The sequence below is a fragment of the Lepidochelys kempii genome, chromosome 3 (genome assembly GCF_965140265.1).
Source record: "Lepidochelys kempii isolate rLepKem1 chromosome 3, rLepKem1.hap2, whole genome shotgun sequence".
NCBI lineage: Eukaryota > Metazoa > Chordata > Testudines > Cheloniidae > Lepidochelys > Lepidochelys kempii.
Genome location: NC_133258.1, coordinates 124,104,675 through 124,132,619, shown reverse-complemented (window position 1 = coordinate 124,132,619; position 27,945 = coordinate 124,104,675). Strand labels below are relative to the sequence as shown.

The 27,945-nt window shown below is 42.2% G+C and overlaps 1 long non-coding RNA gene across 1 annotated transcript; it reads right to left on the bottom strand.

Moving 5' to 3' along the window:
* Positions 1-71: 71 nt before the first annotated feature.
* Positions 72-27,903, bottom strand: LOC140908278 (uncharacterized). The gene is made up of 4 exons (XR_012157822.1): positions 27,851-27,903; positions 1,492-1,812; positions 1,336-1,395; positions 72-252 (listed from the first exon to the last, which is right to left on the bottom strand). It is a non-coding gene; the product is annotated as an uncharacterized lncRNA (long non-coding RNA).
* Between the last annotated feature and the right edge of the window lie 42 nt (positions 27,904-27,945).

Sequence of the window (27,945 nt, the reverse complement as noted above, 5' to 3'; positions counted from 1 at the left end):
GAATGACAGGCAGCTCACACTTGTGAAAAAGCAGAATTCGATGCATCGGACACAGCAGCACTTACCATGGCTACATCTGTGGCGATGTGGAGATCGTTCTGGCTCCAAGCGTCAGGGTTACCCAGCGAGATCCAAATCACAATCACAGACCTTCCCTTGGAGGGCAGTAAACTTTTTAATTCAAAGATGGATGAGGCCCAGCAGACAATCCTTTGCCTCTTCCACAGCTGTGGCATACTTAGCATATTTCTCCTGGCAGCAAATATGACACTGTTGCAAGCCCAGCAGAAAGTTTTTCCAAAGATCTTTTTCCAGCCATCCCCACCTTTTGACAACCACCTCTCTTGTCAGGAATCCTGAAATGGGGTCACCTCAGACCTATGGGTCTTGGAGATTGTCAGCAAGGAGTATTGCATTCAATTCCAGGCCCTTCTTCCCCCCTCCCGTTTTTCCCCATCCCTTTTCAGTGACCCCTCTCATGAGATACTGTTGAAACAGGAAGTGTCACGCTGCCTAGAGTGGCTCACAACCGTGTGTGCCCTACCTCAAAGCAGACTGTCAGAAATAGGGCCTCCGCCTCCCCCCACCCCCCATTAAGCTGTCCCTCCTAGAACAGCACCTTGGTGGAAGGGGCAGAGGAGGGGTGGGGCCATGGTTTGGGCACCAGCAATCCTCCCACTTCTAAGGAGCTTCCGGCACTCCTGAAGCCCCTGCCAGGGCTTGGGGTACTCGGGGCCAGGGCTTCAGCCCCACACCTTCTGCAGGGGCTTGCGGAATCTGTTTTTCCAGGGGCCCCCAAGTTGGCCAGCGCCTATGTGTTAATCTGCCACTGCTGGTAGTATGTTCTATAATTAGATTTCACCAAACCATGAACAAATATGAACTCCTGGATCACTGTTACAGTTTTATCATGGAGTCACAGGCAGTCCTCTTAGGGCTTGTCTACATTACCCGCCGGATCGACGGGCAGTGATCGATCCAGTGGGGGTCGATTTATCGCGTCTAGTATTGACTAGTATAGACACGATAAACCAACTAGTACAGACACGATAAATCAACTGCCAAGCACTCTCCTGTCGACTCTGGTACTCCAGAGCAAGAGGCGCAGGCAGAGTTGATGGGGGAGCTTCAGCAGTCGACTCACTGCAGTGAAGACACTGCGGTGAGTAGATCTAAGTAACTTAGATTGATCGATCCCCCCCAGTGTAGACCAGACCTTAGACACTCCCGTTTATCCTGCGGCCCAGACAAACTAGATTTAGTGATAACAGTCACTTATTCCAAAAATCATACTACATTTAGGTTGCTTCCAATCCCAAGAGACCAGTCACCTACCCCCAGATCAGTTGGAACCCTAGATCGATCCTACTCCAAGGACAATGCCTGTAGCCAATCCTGAAATAAACAATCCAAAGGTTTAGTAACTAGGAAAAAGGAAACAGAATTATTTACAAGTTTAAGCAAGCAAACATATACAAACATATGAGTTACCATCCAAATCCTATGAGTGACAGTGTTGTAGTGATCTGTCTATTCAAAGTGTCTTTCAGGGCAGACCCAGGAGGCAGCCCCTGGAGACCTTTTGCTTCCAGTTAGAGTCTCTGGCCCTTCAGAGTTCAAACAGCCAAAGATGCAGTTTCTTCTTGTGAGGGATTTTTATCCGGTTCCCCCAGAGTTCAAGATGATGGGCCCAGTATTTCCTCTTCATGGGTGAAGGGGGAGCAATCAACAAAGTATTTTGTCCTCTGATGTTCCACAGTGGTTTGTCTGGTGTCTATGGGCCTTCTTTTGTTGGGCAGGAGATAACACCTCCTGTGGCAAAACAGCATTTCACACTTGGTAATGTTTCTCTCCTGACTGTGAGGGTTTACAGTTTCAGAGCAAACACTGTTACACTTACATTGCAAACACTTAAATATTACCTTATAAAATGGGATATAGATATTATAAGTGAGATTAATACATGCAGCAGTGTACAAGCATTTCATAGAATATAAACACTAAATACATTCTGATAAGATTAATGCAAAACTCACATACAGGTGACCAGGTCTGGTCTCCAGCTCGGAGGCTGTCAGTTCTTAGGTAATGTCTCCAGCCTGGGCAAAAGCTGGCATCTGGGCTGCCAGCATCACACCCCTCTCATGAGATGCTGTTGAAACAAGAAATGGACTCCCTTCTACAACTCAGAGCAGAGGAGGACGTGCCCCCAGAGTTCTAGGGCAGGGGGTTTTATTCCCATTATTTTCTCATTACAAAGAAGAAATGTGGTTGGTGTCCTATTCCGGACCTTTGACATCTCAAAAATCCATCAGCCATTTTTCAAGTTCAGAATGATGACTGGCCTCCATAATCCTGTTGTTAGATGCTCAAGACTAGATCTATCTCAACCTTCAGGATGCTGATTTTCATCTATCCATATTTCTGGATCCCTGGAAGTGCCTGAGATTCCTAGTAGTAACATGTCACTACCAGTACAGGATCTGGCACTTTGGTCTTTCCAGAACATCAAGGGTGTTCATCAGGTGCTTGGCAGTTGTGGTAGCTCATTTAAAGAGACAGGGGAGTCAGGTGCATCCGTATCTCAGCAATTGTCTAATCCCAGGAAGATCACCCAACAGGTTATTGAGTGGATTCAAATAACCTTAACTCTTTGCCACACTGGGCCTCAAAGTAAGTTAACAAAGAAAAATCTATACTCCATACTCTGATTCAAAACACAGCTCATAGGAGTCATGTTAGAGTCCACATGAGAGTGAGCTTATCTTCCACAAGAAAGATTTCAAGGTATAGTGAACTTCATCAATCAATTTCATGCTCACCCAAAGAAACCAATACGAGCACGCCTTTAGACTTCTGGCACATATGCTTTCATGTATCTAAATGACAGTTTGCCAGACTTCACTTGTGCACTATGCAAAGGTGGTTGAAATCAGTCAGTATATCTACCCAGGAAACACTGCATTCTGGCCACAGTCCTCCAAGAGGTCCTCTCCTTGTTAAACTAGTAGAAAGACTCATTTCAGGTGTGCCAAGGAGTACCCTTCTCTGCTTTTCTACCTACCAATATTTTGGTCATGGATGCCTCCATTCAAAGATGGGGACTCATTTGGATAACCTTCAAACTCAGGGCCTGTGGTTCTGTCAGGAAGTACACAGGCACATAAACATCCTAGAACTCAGAGCTATCCATCTCACATACAACATTTCTACGGCTACTACATTCCAGTGCTGACAGACACCGCAGTTATGCATTCTGTCAACAGAGAAGGAGGAGCCATGACATTTTCCCTCTGTCAAAAGACAATTCATCTTTGTACTCGGTACATTTGCCACCAAAACATACTGCTGGCTCTGCATCTTCCAGGCACTCAAAATTAGTTTGCAGATCACTTCAGCAGCCATTTCTCAGACAACCACAAGTGGCTGATCAAGGACTCAGTTTTGCGGAGGATATTTCACAAGTGGGATACCCATCAATAGACCTGCTTGCCACAGACCATAACAACAAATGCCTAGCACTCTTCTCTAGCGGGGGCTCTAATCTGGGTGCCCTGCCAGAGGCCTTGCTCATACCCTGGATAGCAGGACTAATGTATGTCTTACCCCTGATCCCCAAGATACTGTGGGTCCTGATGAAATTGAAGCCAGGTGGTGGACTGACGGCCATGATAGCCCAAGGATGGGCCAGACAATTCTGGAATTTGGATGTGGTGAACCTTTCCAAACAGCCCCGCCACATCTCACCTGCTCTATCTCAGATAGTCTCATAAAATCGGTCAGTCCTGATTTTTGGGTCTTTTTCTTATATTGGCTCCTACCCCACACCCCCGTTCCAATTTTTCACACTTGCTGTCTGGTCACTCTAGTTGACATCCACTGAAAGAAGCTGATCAACTGAAGTTCAAAACATTGTTTTCCAAACCAGGAATACCTCAACTAGGCTACCTTATAAACCTAAGTGGAAGAGGTTTTATATTTGGGGATCTCAACGTCAACTATCTTCCATGACAGCACCCACTCTAGCAATATTGTACTATTTAAGAGCCTTGAAAAAATCTGGACTTTCTTTCAGTTCCATGAGGGTCCTATATCAGTGATATCTGTGCACCATCTTCCTATCTAGGGTCATACAGTATTTTCCTATCCTAAGGTAACAAGATTCCTTAGGAGTCTAATCCATGTTCCCTTCCCCTTTGCCAGTTCAGGAACCCTCTCCCTTTTGGAACCACAATACAGTACTTGGAAGACTGATGGATCGCCACTGTGAGACCATAACAAACCTGCTCCCTATACCATTTATTGATGAAGGCTGCTTTTTCAGTAGCCATTACATCAGATCAAAGGGTAGGGGAGATGCAGGCCCTCAGGACAGGTCCCCTTTATACATAAGGACAAGGTCACCCTCAGACCTCATCCTAAGTTCCTGCCCAAAGTTGTGTCAGAGTTCCATGTGAATGAGTCCACTGACCTGCCAGTGTCGTTCCCCAAGTCTCACTCAACCTCAGAGGATGCTAAACTTCACACACTTGACGTAGTAAAGGGATTATCATAATTTCTTAACAGAATAAAAACCATCCAGGAACACAGCCAGACTGTTCATGGCTTTTGCTGATAGGGTTAAGGGCCAAGCAATATCCTCACAGAGGTGATTATCAAAAAAGGGTCTCTATGGGGCACATTACGAGCTAGCAAAGTTAAATCCCCCTATCCACTTTGGAACTAATTCCACTACTTAGTCTAAGCTGCATGTTTGAAGAATGTCCCTATTTATGAATTTTGTAGGGCAGCTACATGGAGTTCAAGCCATACTTTCACATTAGTCTTTAGTGAAGTCTATTTTGGTAGGCCTGTCCTACAGTCCTTGGTTAAGTTAGCGGGACTAGTGGCACTCACTTCTAAGCAAACAGAAATCTGCAGGCCACACAGACTCTGCTGGCCAGAAGGATCCAATCTTGCACACTTTGGGCATATGCACACCAAGAGCAAAATCCATGTGGCTGACACATCTCAAAAAACCACAGTTACTGTAAGGAAGTAGCTGTTCTTTTCTGTGGTTGGTTTTTGTTTTGTTTGTTTCAGTTTCCATTTACATCTGGAGACATCTTGCAAGAAATTTTCACTAACTATATGTTCCAGATTTCTGGCCTCTTTTATATATAGTTAATTCTAGCAGAATTTCAACAGCTTTACAGGGGTAATAATTTCACATGAAAACAGAGAGTCATCCGGTGTGTATAGTATAATATTTGTGGTGTTTTTTACACTCATATTATCATAACATTTCACCAATTACAATTTTATATGTCTTGTTTTCTCCCCTTTTTTTCCTTACGTTTGTTTTTATTTCTGCTCGTTATGTTATGAAGTTTTTTCCAGTGTTTTATTATATAATATATACATTTTATATGTCAATTTGTACAACCATTCAATATTATTTGTTTGTTACATTTCTTTCTTTCTTTAGAGGGGGAGGTGTTTGTTTTTATGAAAGTAATAAAATATTTGAACATAAAAGAATTTCAATAGAGCTATTATCATTTCAGTGAAGACAGCTGATACGGGAATGGCACAGACTAGCAAGCATATCCCTGTCTCTCTTTCCAGTTTCCAAGTCAATAGAGTTCTCAACCATTTGGGGAAGCTTCACCAGGAACATGGAAACATCAGGGCGAAAATTTCAAACTTGTCAGCTTTAAATTAGGCACTTCAATTCGTGCATAGGCACCTAAACAAAATGGGCTATTTTTCAGAGGTGCTGAGCACCCACAACTCCTACTGAAGTCAATAAGAGTTTTGGTGATCAGCACCTCAAAATAATCAGGCCAATTTCAGGACTGGAGGCCCCAAAAAGAAAAGACAACTTAGAACCAACATTCAGATCTGCTTATTCCTGTGATACCATCAACATCCACCTGCCAGACTGCTTCAGAGACCAAGTCTCCCTTAGATACCCAGAGTAAATATGCCTCTCTTCACACTGGGCAAGAAATGAGGACTGTCCCTTCCCTGAGAAATACCATCTCTGTTCCATTTCTCCAATTTCTCTCAATAAAGTTGGAAAAATAGGCAAGAATGAATGGTAGATGAAGCTGAGATGAGAGTCAGTCGAAGAGGTGCAACTATCTGGATGTTATTTTCCCATTAGAGGAGCAAAGAGATGCAAGAAGAAGAAAACATATAGGAATGACAGCCCCTGAAATAAATTACCATTGGGACATATATAACAGGAAACCCAGAAACATTTTCACTGGCCAAGACCATATCAGAACTGGGGACTTTGTCAGGTGCTCAGATGCTGAGAAGAACCAGATAGATGGATGGATGCATCCTGCACTGAAGAATTAAATATAAATTTGGAAGAAGGATTACTGCTTCCGTAACTGAGAACTAACCTCAGAATTTACAATTTCCAACACAGCCTGCATGAGATGGTGGAATCTTTTCACTCTCTTCTCTTTTTAAATGTTCTGTTTAGTTATTCCTGTAGGAATATATATATAAAAAAATCCATTTAGAGAACGCTCAATGCACTGAGCAATGTGTATAACCTGAAGCAATAAAATACATGCACCATCTCAGTTAACGTAATTAGTACTGCCTATTAACTAGGCCAATAATGCAAGCAAGCAAAATATGAGACAGAATATCATATGAAACAAAAACACGGTCATGGGGGGGTGGGGAAGAAAAGAAAAAGAATGACCATAATTTTATACTCCCAAACTCCAATCTTAAAGAGTCAGTATTATCATTTTTGGCTAGTTGTGTAAAAAGCAGCCTGAAGAAGAATACTGACAGCAAGATGGAATGTGGATCTGAAGAGGTCAAGCCTGGGGCTTGCCAATAGATTTCCTGGAGGTCCTGCAGACTAACCCAAGGATGAGGAATGTATGCAGGGGCAGGGAGGGAACAGGTAGGGAAAGGCAGAGAGATGGGGGAGGTGCGGGAGGGTCTATTAACACAGATAGGGAACAAGACAGGGATGCAATAGAGGTTTGGAAGTGGCGGAAGCATAACGCTAAATTCCTCAAAGTCCATGAAGTGAGAAAACACCCTACATGACAGCTGAGCAGAGGCAACGCACAGAAAATAAAATACCCATTCATCATCGTGTCAGGGAAGTAGCTAGTTAATTGAATAAAGAGTTTGAAAACCCCAGTGAAACACCCTGAGCTCAGCTGGTAATTATTTTCAAGCACCTGACCTACTACAGCCACGATTAACATCTAACTGAGCCATAGTCATACAATCAAACATTCAGAATGTTACTCATGTTTAAACAGCTTCCAGTGAAGATGACACAGCCCTATTAAAGGCATTTGCATATTCCCCACAGGATCCACAGGGCTCGTTCAAGTCTTTATCCGCAATCTTGGCTGCCAACTTCCTCTTTACAGTTCTCATGCCTTATTTTCCCTGGGAACCTAATAAATGAAACATTAGCCCAGCAGATTTATTCTTTCCTGTTAGAAGAAACTGATTTTGGCAGAGTTGGTAAATAACTGGTGTATATGCAGCCTCTTTCACAAACAGCTTTTCTTCCAGTTATTTATTTATTTATTTTTAATCCTGACCATGCGTTATTGCCTCAGTTTGGGAGAGAAAGGAAGTCTTTGTTCTCCCATTAGCTGTCCCTTTCCTGGCAGTACAGGCAAATTTTAATACTCTCAACTGCAGAAATCAGCAAAAGGACTTGAAGTTGGACCTCCATCAGCATCTAGGGGAGTTCTCCATGTCTGTAACAGCCCTCTGTTCCCAATGTTTTGGCCTTCCCTTTTCAAAAGGCCCCACATTAGACTCCCTTTTCTTCAGAGTCCACTGATGTTATTCCAGGTGTTATTGGGGATAGGGGATGCTAAGGCAATATTCTGTATTCAACTATTGCACTTCTCTTCTTCCTGCAGCTCAGCTTAGCTCTTTGCTGACACACAGGCCAGAGTTTTGTCTTTTTGGACTTTTCAGACAGCATTACACAGAATTAAACCTCAGGCCTATTGTACGTAAAACCATGATAAATGGATGTTAACATTCCTAGTCAATTTAAAAGAGAGAGAACCATACATTTGCATAGTAAAACAAACATTTTTAGTGCACATAAAAGACATTGCAAATAGTATAAAACTGTAAATAGCACTTGGAATACTATGAATAACTTTTAAACAAAAAGAAAAGGAGTACCTGTGGCACCTTAGAGACTAACAAATTTATTTGAGCATAAGCTTTCGTGAGCTACAGCTCACTTCATCGGATGCATTCAGTGGAAAATACAGTGGGGAGATTTATATACACAGAGAACATGAAACAATGGGTGTTACCATACACACTGTAACAAGAGTGATCAGGTAAGGTGAGCTATTACCAGTAGGAGAGCGGCAGGGTGGGGGTGGGAGGGACCTTTGTAGTGATAATCAAGATGGGCCATTTCCAGCAGTTGACAAGAACGTGTGAGGAATAGTGGGGGGGGCACACAAGTGATGCTGCTTTTCCACAATTTCAGCCTCTGCATGTCAGTGGCCCAGAAGTTACCTACTACAGGACAGGCCTACCAAATAAAATAACAGAACGCCACTAGTCATCACCTTCAGCCCCCAACTAAAACCTCTCCAACGCATCATCAAGGATCTACAACCTATCCTGAAGGACGACCCATCACTCTCAGAGATCTTGGAAGACAGGCCAGTCCTTGCTTACAGACAGCCCCCCAACCTGTAGCAAATACTTACCAGCAACCACACACCACACAACAAAAACACTAACCCAGGAACCTATCCTTGCAACAAAGCCTGTTGTCCACTGTGTCCACATATCTATTCAGGGGACACCATCATAGGGCCTAATCGCATCAGCCACACTATCAGAGGCTCGTTCACATGCACATCTACCAATGTGATATATGCCATCATGTGTCAGCAATGCCCCTCTGCCGTATACATTGGCCAAACTGGACAGTTTCTACATAAAAGAATAAATGGACACAAATCAGACGTCAAGAATTATAACATTCAAAAACCAGTCCGAAAACACTTCAATCTCTTTGGTCACTCGATTACAGACCTAAAACTGGCAATTCTTCAACAAAAAACCTTCAGAAACAGACTCCAATGAGAGACTGATAAATTGGAATTAATTTGCAAACTGGATACAATTAACTTAGGCTTGAATAAAGACTGGGAGTGGATGTGTCATTATACAAAGTAAAACTATTTCCCCATGTTTATTTCCTCCCCCCCCCCCCACCAATGTTCCTCACACGTTCTTGTCAACTGCTGGAAACGGCCCACCTTGATTATCACGACAAAGTTCCCATCGACCCACCCCCCCCGCTGCTCTCCTGCTGGTAATAGCTCACCTTACTTGATCACTCTTGTTACAGTGTGTATGGTAACACCCATTGTTTCATGTTCTCTGTGTATATAAAATCTCCTCACTGTATTTTCCACTACGTGCATCCGATGAAATGAGCTGTAGCTCACGAAAGCTTATGCTCAAATAAATTGGTTAGTCTCTAAGGTGCCACAAGTCCTCCTTTTCTTTTTGCAGATACAGACTAACATGAGTGCTACTCTGAAACCTTTTAAACAAAAGCTATTCGACAGTAAATATACTGGTGTTTCTTATTCAGACTTCCCCACTTTTGTTTCTATTACCTATAGTAAAATGTAAGGTTTCAACATTAGAGCACAAGGTGTGTGAGGTACTATCTTTTTATTGGACCAACGTCTGCTCATGAGAGAGACAAAATTCGAGTGACACAGAGCTCTTCTTCAGGTCTGGGAATGGTATTCCAAGCGTCACAACTAAATGTATGGTGGTACAGATTATGTGCTAACTATTTATGCTAAACATTCTAAAGGACCATTTAAGATAGAGTGGTCCATTAACACCACTGTAGTCATAGGACAAATACAAGCCTATCTCCTGTGGGTGAACACTTTCACAAAACGATCACTCTATATTTGACCTCTCAATCTTCATCCTCAAGGGAAACCTGCACGCAACACTTTAAAAAGATGAGCCCAGGAGCTCAAATTCATAACTCTGCTGGACATCAAAAATCATGGACTGATCAAAGACACTGGATTTATGGCTTATTACAACAATCTGTAACCCACTAATTCCCCCCTTATTTGTCCTATGACTATAGAGTTTTTAATGGACCACTCTACCTGGAACGGTTCCCTAGAATACGTGCTAACTATTTTTGCTAAGCAATCTGTTCCACCTTGCATTTAGCTGTGATGCTTGGAGTACATTTCCCAGCCCTGAAGAAGAGCTTTGTGTGGCCCAAAAGCTTGTCTCTCTCATCAATAGAAGTTGGTTCAATAAACGATATTACCTCATCCACCTTGTCTATCTAATATCCTGCGACTGACATGGCTACAACTACACTGCATACAGATTTCAACAGAACATTTTCAGCACACACACCAAGACACATCCCCCCCTGATCTCCACTCAGAGTTGATGTCTCAGTCTTTAAAGTGTGATGACCACAGTATACACTGTGTGTGTGAGGCAATGTCACAGACCTTTGAAACACATCAGAATCCTGTCAGCAAAGAAACAGGCTGGGGACCTCCCTAGCTAGCAACAGACCAAGCCTTAGGTTAACAGCTGGCTGGTCCTCTCATTTGCTGGTAAAACAGAAGTCTGCAGCCTGTATCCAAAATGGTACAGGGTTTGGGATCACCATACACAATAGCCATTTCTGGATCTCTGTAGGGCACCATCTTCGCCTCATAAGCTCAGCTAAGTCAAGCAAGAATTCATAAACCCTCACTTCATTATGTGCTGCCCCATTCTCTCTCTTTAACAGAGACACGTGTATGCTGCCATATAAAGCATGTAGGCTACACATTCATCTGCCAAAGCAGCGTTGCCAACTGTCACGATTTTGTCGTGAGTCTCATGATAATTACTGTTTTCCTTAAAACCCCAGCTCCTGGAGTCAAGCTGATCTGTGATGATTTCAGCCTTCATTCTTAAAGAAAAAGTAAATTTCTAGCCCTCATGACTATGGAGAAAGCTTCAAAAATGTGACCCCAGTGTATCCTACAGGCTCAAAATGCAGAAGGCAAATAAAAAGAACACCGAAGTGATTATTTTCAAATAATCTCATGATTTTAAACCAGCCTTACGATTTTTGAACTTTTGAGGTTGGCAATACTGAAAGTGGGTCACTGGGCAGGCTCCCTTCCTGTACAGGAACAAAGAACTCTAGGCCATTGCCTCTCACGCCAGTTTCATACCTGTGTAACACTATTGACTTTAATAGAGTTAATCCCCATTTGCACAAGTGTGAAGCAGAATCCACAGCACTCCCAGCCCCTGCCATGCCAGCGGCTCCAACTCAAGGCCAGAATATTAATTTGAAGGCTCCCCATAGTAATGTAATGCACTGCCACTAGACTACCAGGCACCGAGGCTAGAAATCCACTACATTTAGACACGTACCTGGAACCCAATATAGCACCCCAAACGCTAATATTGCATCAGGGAATTGGATCTAGCGTTAGAACAGGAATATCCAGCACTATATTTTATCATGCTATTCTCTGATTGACATCTTTAGATGCTGCAGTGTTAGAGAGCACAGAGCTATGTTGGGGCTGAGTGATGGAAAGTCATTAATAAATATTTGCAGTGAGTTTTGTTACACTTTACCGATTTAGAGCATGTCCAGCCAGGCACTGTAAGACAATTAGAAGGTGCTTTTCTAAGAATGTTTTATGAGACACATAGGTGCTACTATTATATGCAGGGCCACACCACAATGTAATGTCTGGTGAAGGCTGACAAGGACCAGTTGATGTTTTTCAATAGGGACAAACTGACTATCCATCTTATTTATAAGAAGATTTTTAACAACTGAAATGCACCATCAATAAACTGAACCAGGAAAATTTTCATTGGCTAACAAGAGAAAATAGGCCTGCCTCAAAATCTTAGGGCTGATTCACCACGTGTCATGCCAGAGTAATACTGATGTAATTTAACTGAAATCAGTGGAATTACACTGGCATAAAATTGGAGTAACACAGTAGTAAATCAGGTCTTTCATAAAATGCAAGAATAGATGGATAGGAGATTCTTAACACCTAATCTAATAGGAATATCACAATGTAAAGGGCAAGAATAAACTAATTTCTGTCCTCTCCTGGGAGAAGTCACAGCAAAGATCATCATGTGGAAAACTGATTGCCCTGCTCCAGTTAATGCTTATGTATTCTGTAATAAAGCAGAGTTTCCTAAATGAATTCCTCACTGCATGCTTAGAATTCCTGGGAGTATTTTAAACAGCTCTGCTCACAAAAGGTTTTCTGAAATCAGAATCCTTGTGTGTGCTTCAAACAAGTTGGAATCCCTCAAGATTATTTTGCTTCTCCTTCCCGTATGCCATGGCTTTGCCTGCATTTGCACTCTGTAATTCTTTATGCAGCATCAGGCTTTCCTGCTGGGAAAAGGAGTAATTCAAACAACCCAGGTCACAAAGGCTACTGAAATTGGAACCTTTATATATGTTTCAAACAAGCCAAGGTTACCATATAATGTCAATGTAAAATTTTACTTATAAAAGTCTTTTAAAATGAGCATTCCAAGGTGAAAACAACTGTGGACCCTCATCTTTTTCTGTGGACGTGCATGACACGCAATAATACACTGATGTCTCCAGGCCACCCCTACCTTCTTTATGACACTATCTTGGCTCTGAACTAGTTCTGATATGTAGGCTGTTTGGCCCCTTATAAGAGTCAAGCCAACACTTGGAATGAACAGTTGTGACTCTGGGCATTCTGGAATCAGCAGCACCCTAATGTGGGGTCTGGTTAGGAAGCCACATATGCCCCAATACAGGAAAAACAACCTTTGAGAAGTTTGCTACATAAGAAGTCCACTTTTAAATTATCAGATTTATACATGAGCCGCATTCTTTGGGATTCTAGAATCCACTGACTTGTCTGTTCCATTGATGGCCAGGCTGTAACCTCAGATTGCCAACCCAATCCCTGATTGCAGGCTGTATAGTCCATTTTCCACATGGGCTCCCCTGACATTTAGATACTTACCCAAAATACCGAAGGCCCCCTTCCCCTCAATGTTGTTCATGTGTGCCTCTCCCTCTTTACAGCCCTTATTTCCTCCAGGTTCCTGTCCCTATCATTCTCCAAAAGACCTCTATTTATTCCTTTCCCCATAATCTTGCAATATTGAAGTGGTATCCACTAGGACTCTCCAGTGGGCTATGCACCCCAGAACGTGTGATATGTGAAGTCAGTAGCAGTCATGCTGGAAGCTGCCAGAGTTTCTGTGTATTGCAGCAGGATCTTCAAAGGCACAGAGGGAAGAGTGGTTCCTGAAGGTTATGGGCTGGGAAGGAGCCCCAGCCTATGGGGAGTTTCTAGGGAAGGAAGCTGGTATAGCCTAGTGGAAGACCACCAGGGAGGCAGGAAGATGCTGAAATATCAAGAGGAAGGAGAGATGAGGTGAGGGTCCATCTCCATATTGAACTTGAAATAAGTTTGGATTCCATCTGATGGCTGGGAGAAGGTTAAGGCCAGTTTTTTCTTTCCTCCTGAACTGGCTTCCCCTTCCCTAGTTACAATTCATTATGAATTCCAACAAAATAATTTCCTGCGGGGTTCAATTTTATCGCTGTAGACAAATGCATCATCCTTATTCCAATTTAGAGAAAGCATTCCAGCTGTGTGTAATAGCCCAGATCCTGTAACAAATGGAACAGTCACTTAATTTAACAGAAAGGTTTTTCTCCATCAATGTATTTTAGGTTATCACCATTATGCTGGTTTTTGTTAACTAGCACATGAGATGGAACGGTTCAATAAATAACCCTGCATCCTGCTGTTGATTGGAAGTTGCCATCCTCTCCCAACAACAGCTACACAAACAGAAAGGTCCCAGTACAGAACCTAAGACAGGAACTGCAGTGCTGGCCTATCTCCAGATCTATTTTGGAATATCCTTGATATATTGGGGATTTAGGCTCCGAGGCACTGAAGTACTTAAGCACAAGTCGATCATTAAGCCCATGAGCAATCCCATTGAAGCCACTAGAATTATTCCCATGCTTAAAGCTGGGCACATGCTTAAGTGCCTTGCTGAACTGAGGCCTTACAAAGGGAACTTCCATTAAAACGAATGTAAGTAACAGACATATTCTCCCCATGCACTGAACGTAGCACACACTAGCAGGGAAAGAGAGAACTTCTACCGCGGCTGATCATTTTCCCCTTGCTCTTTTTCCGTAACTGGGAAATGGGAAAAATCACACACAGGTTAAGCATGCAGGGGAAAAGAGGTATATTTGTCTCCCCCATGCAAAAGCACAGCTTCTGAGTCACAGGGAAATAGATGGCTTAAGGGATCTGAAAAACGCTGTGATGGGTCACTTGTCCAAATATGAGCCAGGTCCACAATGACTGATCCTCATTGTCTTGTTGGGAGGTGTTCTGTGTGGGATCTCTGTGCTTAGGAAATAGGGATCTGTTTTAATTCACAGATGAGGTCAGACTAGATGAGCTAATGTTCCCTTCTGGACTTAAACTCCATGTCACAAAAACTGCCATCAAAAACTTGCCCCTCTTCAGCAGAATCAGCAGACCAAAGCAGTCTGCTTCCTCATACTGTCAGCCATCCACCCTTCCTCAATTCTAGAAATGAGCTCCCATTGGGGTCTTTCTGGCCAGTTTCTTCCAGACATGGACAGCCCTTTGGTCCTGTCCATGCACTATACATGTGCACGAGGAGGACAAGCTTTTTAGTGATCATTGTCCTATAATCAGCATTTTCTTTTTGCCTGTGCTCCTGGACATGGTCCTCAGTTCTTTTGAAGTGTGTAATTTTCAATGTAGATCTTTTGAGCAGTCAGATGAGTGGATTATCTTAGGATCATAGGACTGGACAGGACCTCCTGACTCATCAAATCCAGTCCCCTATTATCACAGACAACTCCATCATATAAACCTGTTCATATCAAGCTCTATCTTAAAATTCATTAAGTTGTCGTCGCCCCCCCACACACACACACACACGCACTATTCCTACTGGGAGGCTGTTCCAGAAGCTAACTACTCTGATGGTTAAAAACCTTCATCTAATTTCCAGCCTAAATTTATTCATGGCCAATTTATATCCATTTGTTCTTGTACCAACATTGTCCTTTTGGTTAAATAACTCTTCTCCCTGTCTGGTGTTTACCCCCTGCTGTATTTATAGAGAGTAGTCATATTCCCTCTCAGCCTTCCTTTTGCTAGGGTAAACAAGCCACGCTCTATTAGTCTCCTCTGCTATGATAGGCCCTCCATTTGTAAGTGATGAGGAATTTTAAAAGGTTTGGCAACAGGATACCTGTCACTGAGGGAAGAAGGAAAGTTAAGCAGCTGGCATGGTAGTTAGCATTGGTGCAGTTTTCATTGTGAGGCTAAGGAAGGTTTAGCAGTTAGAAGAGGGTTTGTAAGGGATGTCTTAGGCCACAGGTATGTGTCTTTTATGGCAGAACTATTCAAAATGGTTGGGAGGAGAGATGAAACTGATGGCCCATATGGCAGTTTCTAAAAATATATATCGTTAAAATTCACACACACAAAAACAACAACAGATTAGGGATGGCCAAGGAACCTCAGTATGGAAAGATGGGAATCTCTCAGTATGGCACTGCTTCTGGAAAGCAAGGAACGTATTGATACTATGGGATCCATCACTGTCAGTGGGAGTTCCTGCATCAAGGAAGGAACCCTTAAATATCTGATCATGAACGAAAACATTCTGATTTTCACGAAAAACAAGTACTGTCTGGCAAGAGTTGCTTATTTATCTTTTTCATATGTAAGCCTACAGTTAAGGATATTTTAAAATGCTTAACATTTCTTTGCATTTTAGTTTCACACAAATCCACTACGAACTACACATAATTGTGCTTGTAAAAAAAAATACAACATTAGAAAGAATTTGGAAATGCAACTTGAAATTAATGCTTAGTACATATCACGTAAAATTTTCAAGAGTCCCAAGTTGGCTTAGGATCCTGTGTCTAACTGAAAGTCAATGGGACTGAATGTGTGTCTACACTTAAAACGCTACAGCTGAGCCACTGCAGCTGAGCCGCTGTAGCGGTTCAGTGTAGACACTACCTACACTGAAGGGAGGGGTTCTTCCATCAGCCTAGGTAATCCACCACCCTGAGACGGTTCATATACATATGAACACCCCCAAAAAAGCTATATTATCAAGCACTCAAAAATTAGGAAATGCCATGGGCTGCATAGGCAATCTTAATTTGCCCCCTCCCCCTGTGTATATGTGTTATGATACAGTCTTTAATTACTGCATTACATACTATTTTTTTCCACAAAACCCCTGCCTCATTCAGTGCACAGAATGTGGGATCGTGGTCACCTTATTATTATTTATTTGTATTAGTCTAGGGCCTACGAACCCTAGTCATGGACCAGGAGCTTATTCTGCTATGCACTGTATAGAGCAAAAAGATGGTCCCTGCCCGCAAAGAGCTTACAATTTAAGTGTGACACAAGACAAGAGATGGACACAGACAGGGGAGCACAAGGAAACAATGCTGGTCAGCATGATAGGTAGTGGGCAGAGATGACCCGTACCTGATGGGGGTGGGGGCAATTTAAAGGTTCGGCCACCCCCAGAACAGTGCGAGTCATGCCCTCTCCCCAAGGTAGGCTCCGCCCTTACCCTCAGTCTCCCCTCCCGGAAAGCAGCGGCCCCTCCCTGCAGTTCCCAGCTGTTGCTCCTGCCTCTCCCTGCAGGGCACAGCTCGCAGCTCACTGGCTCCAGCAGCTGCCATGCAGGGAGGGGGCCCAGCTGCATCATGTGACCGAGCAGGGCCAGCAAACCCTGGAAGAAATCTCTCCCCCCACACACACGCATCTCCTGTGGCTATGATAGCATGATATCAAGCACACCAGCATCCTAACCTTCTTGCGGGGGGAGCGGGGCGGGAAGTATAGGCATGAGGGCACAGGAGAGCTTATGGTTTAACAAGCAGCTATTCAATATTTTGTTCTCTCCTTGTTGTTCAATGTATGGCCCCAGGCCTTCTTTACTGCACACTATTCAACTCCTGCTCTGAAGACAGGATTGTTATTTTTCTTAATCTCATTCTCAGAAACAGCTGAATCCTTCTGGGTGTAATTTTCCATAAATTCAGCCGGAGGCAGACACCCAGCGTGGAAAATTTCAGCCCAAACAGTTAAAATTTGGCAAAGCTGAAGCAACCTTAACAGCAGGCAGTGCTAGCAGCCCAGCCTTGAACAACTTTTCTTCAGTTTTGTGAATGTGAATTTAGTGCTCATAAATAATGATGAACGCTTGCAAGGCTAAATTTTCCCAGGTGTCCTCAGAGAAATAACAGAGCTGGCCAATGAGAACCCCAGCCACCTCAGTGTGCCTCATCCCTGGAGGAACGCCCACACGCCATGAGAGGGAAGATGGTTGTTGGGTCTCCATTCACGTGCAATCCATTAGCTGTGCTAAATCTGGGGCCAGCTGTGGAGCCAGTTTCCTTACCTGTATGGTGCAGGTGCCAGGAGTGATGCAGACACTTGTTCACTAGAAACTGGACTGAAACTTTCAGCCCACATCTGCCATGAATAGCTGTGAGATGTAACAGCTTTCAGTTGTTATGCTGGACTTGAATCCAGACTTAACTGTAGCCTTCACGATGCTGTCGTTTTCACGCTGCTCCTATTCAACATGAAGCTGGTGCACTCAAAGTTGGGTATGAATTGTTCTTTAATAAGATATCATCATAAAACATGCAATTTAGTGCTTCGTTTCGTCCAATTTTCATATAGGAATCAAACTGTGCTCAACTAAAGCCTTAATCCTCTTGGCCCTTCCTGTAACAAGTGCTATAGCGTATGAAGAGTAACCGACCCATAACAAATAAATTAATAAGCTTCAGTAATTATATTTGGGTCATTTTATTTTAAACCATGAAATCAAACGCTCTGTTCACATTAGTGCAGGAATTGCTGTAACTGGCCATCGGGGCTCCCTTGATACACCATCTGTGAATGAAGCATATTGACACATGTTGGAAAGAAAGAGACCATGCACATTTTAAGTGTGCAGGATTTTTCTCATTATCTTGGCTGGGGTAAAGGCATAAGACCCTATCGCTAGCCACACCCCTCTCAAGGCCAAACTATTCCTTCTGCCATGAATTTGCTCCGCTGCAGCCAGAAATCATGGAGAACGCCTCAGATCACAGTTTCTTAATCTATCCTGATGAGTAGATTTTATGGGACCGGCCCTCAATTAGTTAAGGTTGCTAACCTATGTGCTGGCTCTATGAGTTATACAGTTACTAGCCTCATGAAGGCATCTGCTTAGGCTATTTGGAAGAACCAATCCCACTTTTGACATGAGAATGCGTTTTGGTTCTATAATGTTGTTAGCAGTCTCATGCACATTTCTCAAAATGTGCACCACATTTCTGTTACAGCAAGGTGTCTATATTAGGTCTCTCTGCACTGCACCTGGGAGCATGTCTCCCAGCCCACATACACAGACGTGTGCTCGCTCCACTTGAGCTAGCATGCAAAAAATAGCAGTGTGGTCGTTGAGGCACAGGCTAGCCACCTTGGTATGGACCTAGCGCAGTGGTTCTCAACCAGGGGTACACATACCCTTGGGGGGAAGGGGAGGTCTTCCAGGGGATACTTTAACTCATCTTGATATTTGCCTAGTTTTACAAGCAGGCTACATAAAAAGCACTAGCTAAGTCAGTACAAACTAAAATTTCATACAGACAATGACTTGTTTATACTGCTCTGTGTACTATACACTGAAATGTAAGTACAATATTTATAGTCCAATGGATTTATTTTATATTTATATGGTAAAAATGAAAAAGTCAGCAATTTTTCAGTCATAGCGTGCTGTGACACTTTTGTATTTTTGTGTCTGGTTTTGTAAGCAATTAGTTTTTAAGTGAGATGGAACTTGTGGGTATGCAAGACAAATCAGACTCCTGGAAGGAATACGGTAGTCTGGAAAGGTTGAGAGCCACTGACCTAGAGGGTCTGGCAGGCTTGTACTTGGGTGGCCAGTTATTTTTCGGAGTAGACACTCACCTTAGCTCTCAAGTGTCAATTCTGCCCTCAGCTATGTGGGTGGAATTCCCCCTTATTTCAATGCAAGTTGCACTTAACAAAGGAAAGGACTGGGCCCTCATAAGCTTACAGACTTTAAAGCATTTATTTGTATAAAATTAATCTTAATGTATATTTTCTTACCTTCCAAGCATTTTTGTGGTAGTTGTTTTATAACTGCAATGATCTGATAGATTTTTAGGTACAAGTGAGTGTTTTGCCTTTATAAAGGTAACTTAATCAAAGATTTTGGCTGGAAATAATATTAAATGTATGAAGAAAGCCACTCAGAGGAAATCCAAACTAGGAATGCAAGCAGCTACCATCTTCTAATCTTTATCACTGCATGGGGCCCTGACGTTTAACTTTACTCTGATTCTTCTTATCAGCTTAAACAAACCATATAGGTAAGGAAACAAAACAAAACAAACACTTCATGCTGAACAGAGAGACAGAAGGAGGTGAATTATTTGCTGATGAATTATTTGCTGGTACTGGTGAATTATTTGCTGGTAACTCTCCTTGGGCATCTTTTTCCATCTCATTCCTTCCCATACATTATTTAATTCAGTGACTCCAAGTCCACTGAAGACTTGTTAGATCAGCCAGGAGGGGTCAGTCTCAGGATGAGAATTCACATCCTGACTTTGGTGCTCCTTCATTTGACAGACTGGAAAGGCAGCAATCAGTCACCACAGTGGGACAGTACTAGTTGGTCGCTACACAGGTTCATTAGACATATACCCTTCTTCTCTGGCTCATCTTTGACATTGTCAGCCCTTTGTGGGACAAAAGGACATCCTGGGGAATGCAAAGGACTGAAATATCATCCTGTACTCGGGAACTCTTCCAGGGCGTCAAGGATGTGTGGTCACCATAACCTCAAGTCCTTTTTTGGTCCTGCTGCACTTTAAGAGGCCTGTTCTGACTCAGAGGCAATATCAAGTTCCTCTAAAGAAGCCTTAAGCATTTACCTTTGAAAGTCATCCAACCCATGCTCAACCAAACTAGTTCTTCCCTGAATTAAAAAAAAAAAAAAGATGTTCACCTACAATACACTGTCTATGTTGCTTTTCATATTAGCCCTTAGGGTGCTATACTGTCATAAGCAGCCAAGGCAATGCTTTCTGAAGGTACATACCCTTAATTTTGGACAGTATATCTAGTATATGTAACAGACACCACAAAGGATATATGCAGGCTATTGTAGATGACTGTGTTTGTGCTCTGTGACTGTAGTTACACAAGTACGCCTCAGAGTGCTTCACAACACTGTTCTGGGACAGTGCTAGTAATCAGAGAAGACCAAATTAAACAATGTAGCTAGACACTATGAGAGGGTCGATCACTGGACCTGGGGAAGATGAGTGTATCTAAAAATTAGAAGCCTGACAAGTAAAGGACTCCTCATAGGAGTCTAACATTTTGGGGAGACTCCAGAGTTGAGCTGGGGTAGTTCTCACTTTCACCTCAAATGGAGGATAGATGCATTTTATACTTCAGGATATATAAGTAATTGTTTCCCTCAACCCCAGGAAAGGAGGGCAGCAGTGGAGAAGTGAATGCAGCAGTGTGGAAGCACTAGAATCTAATCTATCCAAAACACTGCTGTTAACTCATCTTACTCTCACCTTGTTTCTTCCATCTCATCACCTTCTTCAGAGCTCTTCACTGGCTTCCTGTCATTTACCACAAATTCCACACCTTCATCGCCGAGGTGCTACTAAATTTTATCGGCAGGAACATGTTCTTCGTTCCTTTCCTCTCCCTCTCACTGCCTGTGCTCTCTCACCGTCCTCATGCCTAACCATCCCTCTATCCCCTTCCCTGACTCAGCTTTGCACTCTCTTTGATACCAATTCTCTACACTCAAAATAGGGTTTGGGGAGCCCAAGCCCAAACGTCTACACTGCAATTTTATAGCCCTGCAGCCCAAGCCCCGTGATCCCAAGTCAGCTGCCACGAGCCAGCCACCGGTGTTTTGGTGCACGGTGGACATGCCCACAGAGTATTCCATAAATACTAGCAGTAATAACCTCCAGTAATAACCTTCAGTTACAAAATAGCAGAAAGCACACAGATGGTGGCTTACGTTGTTCACCACTCAGACTGGCCCATGAAGAGATGTTAGTTTCGTAGAAGTCTACCTTATGGGAAAGTCCTGCTGGCTGGCCAAAAATAATTCATTCAGTCAATGAAAGGAAACATTCCTGTGCTCTGTGCTCCCTAAAGGCCATGGTTCACCCTCCCCTGTGACCCTCTGATACATCTCAGATTTTTATGTAATTAGAAAAGAAAGTTATGCTAAACTCTTCTGGCATTTGTTAGCAATGTAAAAATCAATACTCTAGGCCTACCAAACGTGTGAATCCCTGGGACATTTCAAACCCCACAGGAGTGGAATACACAGACCTCAAAGCAAGCAGAAAATGTGTAAGGAGTTAGGGCCCCGTCCAGTGCCCATTTAATTCAATGGGCATCTTTTCCTCTATTTCAGTGGCAAGTTACACAAATTCTTCTTCTGAGAAAAAAGCAAGTATATTTGCAAAGCAGCATGTGAATTAAATGTAAACCTGATCAGCTTTAACTTAGATCCTGAGACTGGGGCCTGCTAAAAGCCTTCTGATCACATAATCTGCCTATCGCCAGGATTTGGCTATTTACAATTAGATAATCCTGGTAATTAAGAGTGTAGATATAAGCATTATTACTTTATTGTCATAAATATTTTGAAAGATACATTTTCCACTTTGGCACAATCTTAAAGGTCAAATTACCAAAAGCCTTTTAAAAACCGTCAGCAAATTATGGACACAAAATATGAATAAAGAACAGGGAAATGGAAAAGAATGAAAATAGCTCAGAAAATACGCCCACAAAGAAAAATACAACAAGAATTTACTGTATATGTGACGTCAGTGCTTACCATGAAACAGAAAAATCACTGATGAACCACCAGACAGTTAGCTCATTTTATGAAGAGCCAAAAATCAGGATAATGTAATGATACATTTACTGAAAGTTTAATCCAAGCTCACATAAGGCATCGTGCAGAAGAAACCTTTTTCACCAGAAGTAGCAAAAGATGTGCAAAAGAATCAGGGGCATATCTGAGACAGAGAGGCTCCTGCTGTACTTGACTGAGCAGAAGCAAGGACAACCCTTTTGCACAGAGGGGAATGACTGAGCAATAACTCTGCAGCCAGAAAAGGGCAGTCCAAGACTAGCATGCTGGTGAGTGATCACAGCAGTTGTTGTACTATTCTGGTGCCACCTTAGAATTATGGTAGCTGCCCGAGCCCTACTTAGCCTGCGTCACCACTAAAGCCAAAAAAAATGTTGACAGCTCACATGCACGATTGAAGAGCACAGTGCTACCTATATAGTTGGCTTGATAAAGCAGAGCGCCTTGTCCCCATATTCTGTATCATAATATCAAAGACACAACAGTTATTGTTATCTGTGTAAGGTATTTCACAAAGAGCAAAAGAAAATATTTGAGTTTTGTTTACAGTATCAGGAGGGCACAGTCACATCACCAGCTGTTCCTGTCACAGAAATTATTCTATTGTGAACAATTTGGCTGCTGCTCGCCACCATTCCGCCACAACAGCTCTTGCCCATTCTTGTGCGGTCAGCATTATTGGGGCTTTTGGGGAGACTATAAAAATCACAGAAACCCCTGCATAACTGTCGGTGCCAAGAGAATCTGACCCTTCATCTTTGGTGACAAGAAGTGGTGATCCACTTCAGAGTCTGAATAAGCTGCTGCAGAAGGAACTGTTTTGAGAACAAGGGGTCATGCTATCACAAAGCCATTCAGGTTCAGGGATAGCAGCTATTGACAGATGTCTGCAGAGTCAGAGCCACAATAATCCTCTAATCAGTCAAGGCTGATTCATAACATCGTCTCCATTTCCATCCCGACAACTCTATCGGTGTTTTATTAATTGGTTGAATTAGTTTGAGGCTCTCATTTAAAGATGATATTTTATGGTTTGTTGCATTCGACTTTTTTGAGAGGAAGCTGTAACTGTACCTACTAGTTAGTAGATAGCGACCTCTGTCATGTCACAAGGTTAATAAACTTTTGTAACCCTACCTCTTGTCAAGTACCTGGGGCCTGTAAATATAATACAGTTTAATCTCTTACCAGGTCTATTGCACCTTTATTACAAATAGAAATGATACTAAAAATATACATAGGAAAGCAAATGAACTTGTAAGGTTGAGTATTCACACTGGAAACTGGTTTCTGAGAGTTCCTTCTATCAGGATACAGAAAAATAACCACCTGATAAAACATGCCATCACAGCTTGAAACTGGAGTTACAGTTTTTGAATACTCACAATGAATTGCTCATGAACAATCTACAGAGCAAGACTTATGCACAAATAATAACAAGTAACAAACGCAGGAAACCCATGAGCTTCTGATGGATAGTTTGTGGGAAAATAAAAAGGTGGGGGGCAGATTCACCAAATACATCATTTGCTACAAATTATTTACTCAGCTTTTATTCCGGGTAGAGTCTACGAAGCTACTCTCATTTTCTTTTTTTTTTCTAGAGAATGGCTCAAGCCACAAAATATGAATCTGGATCCAGATTTCAATCACCACAAAATTTAGAGTTGTTTGAATTGGTTTGGCCCATTGTGAAGACAGGGGCCATCTGCAAAATTGGGATCCAAATTTGCTTCTCAGATTCCCACTGCTCAATAGGGGCTTGACCCTGCACTACTGAAGTTAATAGAAGTTTTGCCATTGACTTCAAAGGGAGCAGGAGCAGGGTGTAATTATCCACTATATTATCTCTGTAGCACATGATTCTGGCCACTGGCAAAAACAGGATACGTGACTAGACAGACCACTGGTCTGATTGTGTATGCAATTCCTATGGCTGCACTTTAGTTTGTGCCCAGCTGTAATTTTTCAAAGAGGATTTATTTCTGGAGTTCCAATGCCAGAAGATATACCTTTTGTCTCCAAAGTATATCCTCGGTCTTGCTGTGATTGAAACTCTGTTCCTTTTTTGACAGAAGTGTATTTCAGGAAGCAAACTCTTTCCTCCATGTCTAGGTCACAGCAGAAAACTCAGATCCAGGGAGAATAATTTTATTGTATTTGTAGGTTACTTCAGCAGCTCATTTTTCCACATCAGGAATTTTTACTCTGTTGCCCATTTGACAGGATCATACTAATGATGCTTCCATCATTCTCTCGCTTCTACAGGGGGTCCTGTAAACCCCTCCCAGATAAATCAGGGTTCCTTTTAATATTTAATTTTAGGAGTTAGGAGATCAAGGTCCTTCCTAAATGTCAGGAGATGCCCTGGATTTTTGTTCTTCAAGACAATGGACCTTTACCTTTCTGGCTCTCACCTACTTTTCCAGGATTATCAAGGTTTCTGTCAGACATTGAACCAAAGCCTTACTCTGCTCCTCTATGCTCTCCACACTGCTATCTAAAGATTTTGGAGCTTCCTCACCTGGAGCCTGCTTGTGATTTCATTTACACAGCTTTTACCCCATTGAGTCTAATGGAGTTACTTCTGACTTACTCTAGGTGAGTCTAAGATGAGATAAGAACCATGTCTATGGCCTCCACAAATGCTAGAGCGGATTACAACTTGTCAGATGTCCACCCTCTTAGGGCATGTCTACACTGACACCTGCGGCTGAGCACGCCAGCTGACTCAGGATTGCAGGGCTTGGGTTAATGCGTTGTTTAATTACAGTGTAGACATTTGGGTTCAGGCTGCAGCCGGGGCTCTAGCACCCTGCAAGGAGGGAGGGTCCCAGAGTTCCGGCTGCAGCCTGAGTCCAAACATCGACACTGCATTTAAACAGCCCTTTAGCCCAAGCCCCATAAGCCCGAGTCAGTTGGTGTGGGCCAGCCACAGGTGCCTGATTGCAGTGTAGACATACCCTAAGAGCCTCTTCAGACCCAAAGTCCGCACTTGCAGTGGGAATCCCAGAGCAAGATGGTGGTGATGTGTTGTGAAGCAGCCAACAGCCGTATGGTGTGAAAAAAAATCACTAGTATCATTTAAAGTGTTTTTATCTGGCATCAGAAAATAGTGTTAAAACTACAAAAGAGTCCTTCTGCACCTACATCAGAGGGAACCAAGTATGGACTGGAACACTAGCTCAAGAATAGAATTTTTAAAAGCAGCTTGATAGACACTAAATTGCTTCATGTCCTTGTCATTTGGGGTCACCCCATACTTTATGATTCTTGCCCACTCAGTCTTAGGGGAATGCAGCATGGGCTGCTATTATTGGTATGGTTTTCGGTTGGCTATGGTTTCCTCAGGCTTTAAGAATAAAAACTAGTAATTCTGGTTTTGGCCCAAACCTCTTCCTACGGTAGGGTAGGTGGATTGGAGATTTCCATCTTGGCCTTCCCAGCATGGCTCCCATTCACCGGTTTTATTGAAAGCAAAACCTTACATAAGCAATGGGTATATGTCGGTTTATGATGAAGAAAATAGTTCTAGAGCCAGAAGCTGAAGAGGTAGAACCAGAGATGGATGAGGTCCTTGGAACAGCTTCTACTGCACGCATCAATCTTATGGATCTAATGACAATGAATCATGCCACAATAAGCCTGATTCTTTTCCTAAACACATTGGCTAAAAGTTCACTTTTGCAGCCTACAGCAGGGTATTTCCAAAAGCCAGAACATTGTGAGAAGCTAGAGAACGTGAAACAAACTATATGGGGAATGGAGTATATGTATATTGTACAAAAATGAGAAAAGTTGCAAATAATTGCATTTTACAGGCACATTGTTGTCTTAAGTTAGAATAAATGCTGTGGTTAAGTAAATTAAAAATTAAACAGGAACATGCAATTATTAAAATCTGTATGCTTAATATTTGAGCCAACCACTGTGGTTTCTTCTCTCTGTTGATTTACAAGATATATGGTTAATTTTAAAAATGCAAGAATGGTCTCTAAAATCATGCAAGACTTTTACCAGAAGCATAAAATGTTCCAAATATTAGTATAATAAAATATTTTACTTGCAAATCAGCTTATAAATGTTTTCCTAAAGCAAGCAGTATAATGTAGCTGCAAATTGTTTTACAAGTTCAAGTAGAATTTCTCCCAAGAATCACTCCTCATTCCATCCACTAACTAAACAACTATTACATTTCATCAGATTATCCGGCAAAATAACAATCATAGTTGTTCCAAAGAGAGAATCTAGCCAATAAAATCCATTTAGATAAAATATATCTAAGTTATACTTAAAGATAAGCTCAAAGCAAGGGACTGATACAAAGCCCATGGAAGTCATTGGGAGTTTTTCCATTGACTTCAGTTTGGCATTGAATCCATCTCAGAGCCCATCCACCATGTACGCTGGGCAAGTTTGAATCCAGACTTTGCAGGTCAGGCCTACCTCTGCTTATCTCATAACAGTGAAATTTATACCTGTGCAAAGGAGAGGGCAGGTACCCATAGTGTACCTATGAAGATGGTTAGTTCTTTTTATTAATTATTTTTTAAATCATAGCATCTATGAGCCCCAGTCCTGTAGAAGGACTCTACTGTGGTAGGTGCTGTACAAATGGAACAAAAAGACAGTCCTTGTCCCAAAGAGCTTACAATCTAAATATAAGACAAGAGACAACAGATGGATACAGACAGACAGGCAAGTGCAAGGAAACAATGAGTACAACATTAGTCAGCAAGCAATAGAAAACAGGGTAAATGTCCCTATATCCCTATATGTTGCTTTATGGAAGACAGAAGGGCATCTGTGTGATATTTCTACCCAGCGCCTGTGTTGATTCATAAAACCCCTCCAAAATCACCCCAACCCAGATAATTACCCTCCGTGGAAGCAGCCAGAATTTTGTTAAGAGAGAGAGAAATTCACTGGTACTTTTACCGCTGCACTAAACACAATATAAACCCTCTCAGGCAGTTCAGTCTAGAAATCACTACCAACCATTATTGACTTTGTAGCAAAATAATGGCTTTGTACATTATTAGCATTAGTTGTATTAACATAGCTAATGGATATTAATACCATATGAAAAAGTGCTCATTAAAACATTGTAAAATGCACTTGGTTAGTGATTTGCAGTTTTAAAAGCATAACTTCTTAACTAATGTGTTTAATGCACATATTGTATTTATAATTGCAGAATTACATGTGCTTATTTTAATAAATTATGCTTTCAAAAGAAATGTGTTCAAGATTTTCAGACCAAACATATCCTTTTCACACCTCTACAGGAAATGTGTTTCCTTTGGCTTTTTTTGGTTTCTTGTATTCCTATTTTTGTAGTGCAGTGAAAATATACTGTGTATAATGATTAGGGTAGTAGATAAGGAGCTAGGACTCTTGGGGGTCTATGCCTTCTTTTGCCACTGTTTTTTTTTTGGGGGGGGGGCGGGGATTGCCTGATTTTGGGGAAGTCATTAAGCCTCTTTCTGCCTCAATGTCCCTCATCTGTAAAATGCCCCTCCCCCAAATCACTTAAGTGTTCATAGATTCACAGATTCCAAGGCCAGAAGGGAGCATTTTGATCATCTAGTCTGATCTCCTGAATAACACAGGCCATAGAACTTCCCCAAAATAATTCCTAGAGTATATCTTTTAGAAAAAGATCCAATCTTGATTTTAAAATTGTCAGTGATGGAGAATCCCACGCGACCCTTTGTAAATTGTTCCAGTGGTTACTTACCCCTAGTGTTAACAGCTTATGCCTTATTGCCAATCTGAAGCTTGACACTTGCAAAGCTTGATCCATGTTTGCAAAGTGCTTTGAGAGTCTCAGAT